Source organism: Microtus pennsylvanicus, chromosome 18 (assembly GCF_037038515.1).
Source record: "Microtus pennsylvanicus isolate mMicPen1 chromosome 18, mMicPen1.hap1, whole genome shotgun sequence".
NCBI classification, from domain to species: domain Eukaryota; kingdom Metazoa; phylum Chordata; class Mammalia; order Rodentia; family Cricetidae; genus Microtus; species Microtus pennsylvanicus.
Window position 1 is genome coordinate 8,325,973 of NC_134596.1, and position 9,260 is coordinate 8,335,232.

Consider the following 9,260-nt stretch of genomic DNA (forward strand, 5'->3'; position numbering starts at 1 on the left):
TCTGCATGTACACCTGCACACCAGAATAGGGCATCAAATCCCATTATAGATGACTGTGAGCCATCACATGGTTACTGAGAATCGGACTCAGGACCTCTGGAAGAGCAGTCAGTGCTCTTAACCAGTCCACTGTTTTATTCCAGCCAATTCTCACCAGCTGATTTTTTTTTCTTGAAAGAAATTGATTCCTTCCTTATATATGATGGTTCATTAAATATTTGGAGATTTTCTGTAGGCTCTCCTATCCCCATCATCTCCAGGTCTTCTAAGTGTATGTGTCTGGTTCTTTGGGCTTTTTCTCACGACAAGTGTCTAAGAGTATCGTTTTCCAGAGTATTGCCTTCATTTTCAATACTTTTTCTCAATCACCATAACAGAATATCATATTTAATTTCTAACTAGCTTAGATTCTACAAAGATAGGGTTTGTTATCGAAATGGATCCCATAGTTCCTGATTTCACAATCCAGCAAATAATGCATAATACAATCCTTCTTTGCAGAAGCCAACATTGCTATCTATTTTCGTGACTGGCCTGCTCTGTCTGCCTGCATAGCCTCTGGGAGTTCTTAGAGAGCTTTGGAAGTCTAGGATTTGGAGACAATCCACAATCCAAAGGAATTCAGAGACCTGAAACGTTACCAAACAAATTAACAATGACTATCACTCAGCTCCTATCACCGTATCTCAGCAGCTGTAAAAAAAATCCGCAGCTATAAAAAGATCTGCAGTTCACACCACGCTCAGCCTCTTCCCAGCACCGCTGATCCTATGATCGCCATGACCACTTTCTCTCAAGTACTCTCCAATGAAAGGCAAACTCCTCCTATCTTCCAGGAATTGGGGCATCTTTATGTACCGCTAATCTCAGAATGGTGTTCCTCACTCACAGAGTTTCTTGTAATAGGACACCCCACATCAGTTTCTGGCTGTCTCGGCAGTCACATCACAGCAGATAGACTCTACAGTATACACACTTACTAAGAAATGCACTTTCCTTTGCTGGGTTATGGAACATCAGTTGAAATTTTTTGACCTGTGACATCATATACAGCAAAATATTTCAGAAACAGGGTTGAAGTTGGCCATCCCCAAGATGTCTGATCTTCAACAAACTTTGGAGACACGTTATAAGTCATAATTAAATTTGATCCAAAGTGATTTCTTTTATGTCTTCTAATCATTAAGTCAAGGAAATATAAATAAAACATAGCCTACTTTTACTAGGAGTGGTGGCTCAGGCCTGTAGTCCTAGCATCCAGGAGGCCAAAGCAGGGGAATTACAATCAAGTCATGGCCCCCCTGAGCTATGTTTGAAGAAAGCCTGAGCTACAGAGCAAAACTCTGTTTCTAAAACAAAACAGAACAACAACAAAACAAGGGCTGGAGATGTGGTTCGATTGGAAGAGTACTTACCTAGCATGCAAGGGGTCTTGGGTTTCATCCTTAGACTAAAACTAGGAATGGCGGCATATGCAGGTTATCCCAGGATTTCTGAATTAGACGTTCAAGGTTATTTTAAGCTATATAGTGAATTCCAGGATAGCCTTGGCTACATAAAACCCCGTATCCAAAGGAAAACCAACAAAACAAAAGAAAACAAAACCACTTTTTATAGGTTATGAGACATATGCTAAAGTGATATGAAGTGGGATTTTGCATGGGTAGGTTGACTGAAGGTGTGAATGTGAATGTTAGCATGTTCTCCAAAGGACGCCTGGGTGGGTCGACTGAAGGTGGATAGTGTTAGCATGTTTTCCAAAGGACACTCAGGAGAATATGAAGACAGCTAGAGTCTAGGAGAAAATGTTTTCCAAGCACACCTGTGATAAATCCAAGATGCACAAAGAACTCCCAAGGCTCAACAATAAGCAAACGAACAGTCAGATAAGAAAGAACAGACAAGAGGCTGGAACGGGCTCTTCACCAGAGACTGAGCGAGATACGAGCAGGTAAAGAGAGGCCCAGCATCCCATGTCCTTAGGAAAGTTGAAAGGAAACAACACGGGATCTACTACACAGCTGTTAGAGTGGACACAAGCTAAAATGCTGACCACCTCAAGGATATGGCCAACGACATCTTTTATTGATGGCAGGAATGCAGAATGGTCTAACCATTCTGGAGACAGATTGGCAGTTCCTTACAAAGCTAAAAAAAAATAGCATATTCTTACCATATGATCCAGTATGAGCTTCTTTATATTTACCCAAATGAGTTGTGTTGACCCAAAAACTTATGTATATACACACACATACAATGAGTGTTTCTAGAGACTTTTTCTCATACGTGCCAAAACATAGACACAACCAAGATGTCCTGCAGTCATTTAATTGATAATCTGAAGCCCATCCAGAGAGTAGAACATTATTCAGCATTTAGAAGAAAAGAGCTATCACAGCCTAAGAAGGCGCAGGGAGCATTCAAAGTGCAGTGCCAAGTAGAGGAGGCCTGGATGGACAGGCGGCATGTCACGTGGCCACCACAAGACATCAGGGAGAAGGAAGAGCTATGAGAACGGTACAGAGGTTGGTGGCTTTCGTGGGTTAGTCGGGTTGGGATTAACAGAGAGAGGATTTTAAACTCAACAAACTCTTCCAGTATGATGCGATAATAATGGGGTTCACAGCAGAATCGAAAGGAAGTCACAGGGTTTGTATATGTCCCCTGTCTCTTCCCTCACTACCCGCAACAAGGGGGAAAAAAAAGCATGGCTATGTATCAACAAGGGGAAAAAAAAGCATGACTATGTATCCACTACGAGGCAGCCTGTATATGGAAACTTTGTGACTTCTACCCAGTTCTGCCAGGAATCTCAATACTTACTAAAACACAAGGACGGCTTTCAAAAAGATGGAAACACCAGGTGTCTTCTTTTATGGCAAGGCGGGCTGTCGTGGTGTCCATTTGGAGCCTGAGACACAGTGACGCATACCACTCTGAACGAATGTTACTTTAACTGGGCCTGTGTCACTTTTGGACAGCTTTCAGAAAGACCGGAAGTTTAAACTCATCGTCCAGTAATCTTCTGTTTCATCTTCAAGTCTTGTATGATGTGTTCTAGCCTCCATTTTCAGCTCCTCACTGATCACCTAATATTTATTTATTGTTATTGGTTCCTTCCTTCCTTCCTTTCTTTCTTTCTTTCTTTCTTTCTTTCTTTCTTTCTTTCTTTCTTCCTTTCTTTCTTTCTTTCTTTCTTCCTTTTACTAGGAATCTCTCACTGGCCTGGAACTGCCCTTGCAGATTTGGATGGCATCAAACGTATGGCAATCCTTCTGTCTCTCCCCTCAGGTGCTGGTGTGAGCCACACACTCAGCTTAGGCGAGCGGTCTCTGAAGTCTTTCCCTTCTCTTTCGGTTGTCACCATTTGAAGGGGAAGAGGCTGCTCTAGCACTAACAGGAAATTCCTGTTTGTCGGGCGCTCTTGCTTTTACTTCCCTCCATAGCAAGAACTCCCACTCCAAAAGCTATCCAGAGCCTTTCCTAATATTGTGTCTTATTAATAGGGCCACCAAAGATAAAGGTGTTTTAATGACAATGTAGACGGACCACTCCTGTTAAGAAAGGTCATTCACACTCAGAGGGAAATGAAGGCTTGGTTTGCCTGGAAAATAAGGATCATCAAATTATAGACTAAGAAGAGGCCTCAGAAGTCTACTGGTCTAGTGTGAACACTGCACAAAGAAGCTAGAAAGGGGCACAGCTAGTTAGTAGCAAAGCTGTAGCTAGAAACCCATCCCAGAAGGGCTAGGGGTTTGGCTCAGTGGTAAAGCACTTGCCTAATGTGTACAAGGCTCTAGCTTCTGTTCCCAGCATGGGAAGAGTGAACAAAGTAACTGCCCACTCTAATCCAGTGTCTTTGCACCGTCGGTAGAGCACAAATCTAAGCAAAGCCAGTGAGAGACCTTCAGCTGTCATGGAAGCTCATTTAATGAGCCTTGTGATGCTGCGAATAAGCTGACTCCACCCCTAAACAAGTAATGTTTTTACTGAATTTCTACATTATCAGTTGCTGATTGTCTTAGATATAGTGGGCATTTGGCTCCTTCAGATCGCTCAAAGTCTGACCAGTGAGACTGTGCCACAGGTAAAGGGTTTGCTGAAAAAACTTGTAAGCTGAGTTCTGTCCCCAAACCTTGCATAATGGTGGAAGAAAAAAATTGACTCCACAAAAGTTCTCTGACCTCCACACATCTCACACATACAAATAATAATCAATCAACTCTTTAAAAATTATCAAAATCATTCAATTATATGAATACATTTGTTGTGCCTTTTTGTCGGGAAGGCACAAAGTCTTTGTATGTAATAGTCCAGACTAGCCTCAAGTTCCTGATCCTTCCGCTTTGGCCTCCTGAATGCTGGGATTATAACAAAAGAATTCAAACAGAAATTTCTGAATACATGCTAGGTATCAAAACCAAGGACTCATAGATCACCAAGACTCTCCTAGCCCCTAACAAGCTCAAGATCTTATGCGTTAAAAGATTCCCATAGCGAAAAACAGAATATTCTGGGGACCCAGTACCCAGAGAGGCACATCCCACCTGGAAAGGGGAGGCATGAGCGCCCTGGGGAAGAAGCATCATGTGAGCTGTTTTCCAAGGGATGAGGAAGATTCTACCAGGGCGGACGTGAAGGTGGAGGACATTCCAGGCAGAGCACAGAACATGAACGAAGCCGAGAGGCATGACTGCCCTGGCTATTTTTGGAGAACAGAGATTAAACTGGAGAGGCTGAAAGATAGGATAAAGGAAGGGCTGAGGAGAAGCTGGAAAGCTGGTTTGGAGTAAGATGAAGAAACTCAAATGCCATGTTCAATTTTTGAACATGATCTCATAGCAGTGGGGCACTTAGCAGAGGCCTCTGAGCTCGGGGCTGCCATCGTCAGAACCGCTTCAAATGACTCTGGTGGATGTGCCAAATGAGAGAGAGGTGGGGAAGCTTGGCGAGGGCTTCTAGAACAATCTAGCAAGATGTCTGAATGAGGACAAGAAGAGGAACTACAGGAAGAGAAAGGGATGGATTCTAAAGACGTTGAACATATTGTTGACATAGATGACCAGAGACCAGACTCCTAAGACAGTCTCACAGAATGAATGGTGTTCACTTGACTTGCCCTGATCAGTTTGCTGGCCTGTGGTAGCCACTTCAGGAACTATATTGCTCAAGGATACTCTTAGGGGCATAAAATATAAGAGCAGCCTCTCCTGATTCCAAGGGACTAATTCTACAAAGCGTCGCCAACCTCTTGGTGTAAGATGAAGTTGTGTTTGTACTTTCTCTGTGCAGGCATCCGACCCAGAGTCTTCTCCGACATCCGTATAAAACCACTGTAGTGAAAATTTCCACCAAGCCATGGCCTTTGGTGTGGAGAATTGACTAGGTCCGAGCCTAGACTTTTCTGTTGACTAGCCGTATGATTGAATTTCTCAACCCAGCTTCTTCATCAGTAGAAAAGGGGTATCTGCACCTCTGTTCTCCCTCTGCTTCAGAGAGAGAAAAACAGAGGTAAATGGACAGAGACAGAGATGAACCCAAGAGAAGAATCAAGTACATCGGAGTGCTCTCAAACTGAGGACTATTGTGTAAGAACACCGTTGTCATGGAAGTGACCAATTAAAAATGCCCAGATACTGGGAAGAAGTGCGCCATTTGCTTTTTCCAGTCTCAGCTCCTTTCAGAAAAGGTGGCACTATTATCACCCAGCTTAGGTAGAAACACCCATTGTGACACACTCAGGTGTCCGTCTGTCCATTTCTGTGCCTTTCACAGACAGGACGCAGGGCCAGGCTCACTTTTTGACTGGGAGGTTAGAGTTAATTCTCTTCTTTGAAATAAGAACTGAAGACAAATGTCAGACCACTGGTGCATAGAAATAGCAGAAAGCCCTAGTTACTTCAAGAATGTGGCTGACATTGAATACATCAGGGCCCAATTATGTTTCTTTTCAGAGGCGTTGGGATGAGCAGATGGAAGCAAAGATTCCTAGGCTGCAGATTCTTTTTTTAAAATATGCCTTCTTTTGTGCGACTCAGTGCAGCGCAGTGATTTTGAAAGCCAGGAATGGTGAGCAGCAACCAGGGGAGCATGGGAGATAATGGAGCAAGAGAAAAAGAATTAGAACTTTCATTATATTTTTTTTTCTTTTTCAGAGCATGGTTTGAATGTGCTTCATTATATGCATACTGCAGGAATATGATAAGAAGTTAGATATACATAATATCTATGTAAATATGAGAGTGCACACACACGTATAGTAGATTGCTCAAAAATGTTTGCCAGTGGACCACGGTCAAGCTAACCTAAGGACCACTGTGTAAAGGTTTTGGAGTTAGAGCGGCATTTGAATGCCTTGTCCCTTTGTGACCTATGTGTCTGAGTGACTTGCTACTCCAAGAGCGGCGAGGAGGGGAACATGTGGGTTCTCAGCCAAAGGCTGCCTGACTCGCGTGTGTGTTGGAGGACCGACTGCTTTAAGGAGCGGCCTCTTCACCGCTCACTAATACGATGGGAGTAATATTAAAACCATCTTGGCAAAGTTACTGTGAGGATGAAGTAAAGACCTTATAGCGTAGTGTCTTTCCTTTCTGATTTCAAGTTCAAAAGTATTGTTTCAGATGTGTGTCCTGGATGGTCTCATCCTCTCTCTGACCTGCTGTCCATCACAGCTTGTCTCTTGATGGCTCACTCACTTCCAGTGACGCTCGAGGAACAATGCTGCAGGAGCAATGGGCTTCCAGTGACGCTCGAGGAGCAATGCTACAGGAGCAATGGGCTCAGGTCTTAGCATTGCCACTCATTTCCCACCAAGTGAGCTTCCAGTTCCTGCTGTCCAGGTGTCCTGCTGTACACCTCGGGCATGCTGCCTATCCTTTCTTTCACAACGCCCCAGCCAGGATGTGGGAACCTTCTGCATTTTTCACACACAGGGAAGCTTTATGGGAGGGCAGCCCCACAGAACTTTCTATAGTGCTGGGCCTTTTCTGTCTATGCTATGCTCTGTGTTGGCACTGGACACATGAGGATTAAACACCTTCAATGACCAAGAAATCACATCTTATTCAACTATAAATCATTTCGATCTGAATAGCCAAGTGTGGCTACTGACTACTTGGTGGAAGAACAAAGATTGCTAGAAGACTAAGGGACTCCAGAGAGAGATGTATTAGGGGAAAAAAACCCTAAATAATAGTGAAGAACAGAGAGTATTCATCATTAGGTAAGGAAATTTGAAGAAATACAGAGAGGGCCCAAGCACATGGAGGATCCCTGTGATGAGGTGGGGGCTGCTCTGGGGACACTCTAAATGAAATCAGTAGAAATATGTGGAAGAGACTCTGAAGGCCACCATGATAATAAGCAAGGAAACAGACGCAGGGCCAGAGTGCTTCAAGTCTATAGTGTCAAGAACCCTAGAGTAGCAGGGTGGGGTGCTGGTGCACGCCTTTAATCCTGGGGAGAAGGAGACAGGCAGATCTCTGTGAGTTCAAGGCCAGCCTGGTCTACAGAGCACTGTACCAGGACAGCCAGGCCAGAGCTGTTTCACGAAGAAACTGTGTCTCAAAAAACAAAACAAAAACCAAACAAACAAGAAGGAGGAGGAGGAGAAGGAGAAGGAGGAGGAGCAGGAGGAGGAGGAGGAGGAGAAGGAAAAGAAGAAAGAGAAGAAGCAGCCCAGAAAGATTCCTAGAGACCTAGTGAAAGGGGCCGGAAATTCCCACTCCAGCCCAAGTAGACACAGCACACTACAATTCAGCCTGATCCATCCCTGGCTCACAATTCAAAGGAACATTTTCCAATTGGAAACAAGCCAGGAGGCAAACAAGCAGGAATTCTCAGAATTACAAAAGACAGCCAAGAATCTGAATACATTGTAAAAACCAGCACTACCAGGAAGCCAAAAGTCAATGCACAAAAGAACCAATAACCAAGAAAATAGAATAGAGAAAACAGACCTCTCTCTCCTCAGTTAGAGTGATTAATTTGTGCAGAAGTTCAGGATATACGCCAACCAGAAAGCAAGAATGGGCTGGGCAAAAAAATTACATGTGCTAAAAATTATACAGAATCAAGTGTGGTGGTACACACCTGTAATCCCAGAAAAAATAGAAAAAAATTGTAAATGAAATTATTATTAAATTAGTGAATGAGTAAGTGGCTAAATACACTTGGATGTAATGCAAATTCATTCTAGGCCAGTGGTTCCCAACCTTCCTAATGCTGTGACCTTTTAACATGGTTTCTCTTGTCGTGGTGATGTCCAAACCTAAAATTATTTTTATTGTTACTTTGTAACTGTAATTTTGCTACTGTTATGAATCATGATGTAATTATCTGTGTTTTCCAATGGTCTGTGAAAGATTCCTTCAACACTGTACTCCCCCTCTCCCCAAAGGGGTTGCCACTCACAGGTTGAGAACCACTGTTCTAGACAATGTTGAGCTAAGGGATCTTTGCATAAACACAAAAAGACAACGTTTTGATTTTTAATGGGCATTAGAGGGAAGGCATTAATTTAAAAAATTAAAGTTTTCCAAAGCTAAAAACAAAACAAACAAAAGAAAAGAAAACAGGAGTTTTCTGGCTGAAATGACCCACTAAATTACAAGTGATATTAAAGGACAAAGAAAATCATGAGATTTAAGAGATCTAGTTTCCAGAGGAAACAAATCAAATTAATACAGGAACAAGAAAACACTGATATCACCACCCACCGCAACACTACTGGGCAATTATAGACAGTTCTGTCTAAATTCTGACTAAAGAATATAGTCATATAAATAAAGAAATAAATCTATATTCACCTTGAATATAGATTCTCAGGTGTAAGCATGATAATTGCCCAAGAGGAATGCAAGATGAAGGTTGAATTGGCTCCCTCTGAAATCCACATTTACATCCCAACTAACCCCAGAAACTCAGAATGTGCTGCTGCACTTGGAGACAGGGATTTCAAAGAAGACACTAATCAATATACCTGGTTTCCTTGTAAGAAAACACGGGGCCACACAAACACTGAAGGAAGATCACAGGAAGACATGAGACAGGACTCGCGTACATGCCAACGAGTGTGGCTTCAGAGAAACTAATCCTGAGGAATCAAGACCTGTGACACATAACTTTGTTACATCTGAGGCCCTTTTGGTTAGGTAAGGATTCAGTGAAGTCATTACAGGCGCTCTCTCTCTCTCTCTCTCTCTCTCTCTCTCTCTCTCTCTGGAATGTATTCTCACCCCTGACTTTGACAGGCTCCAAAG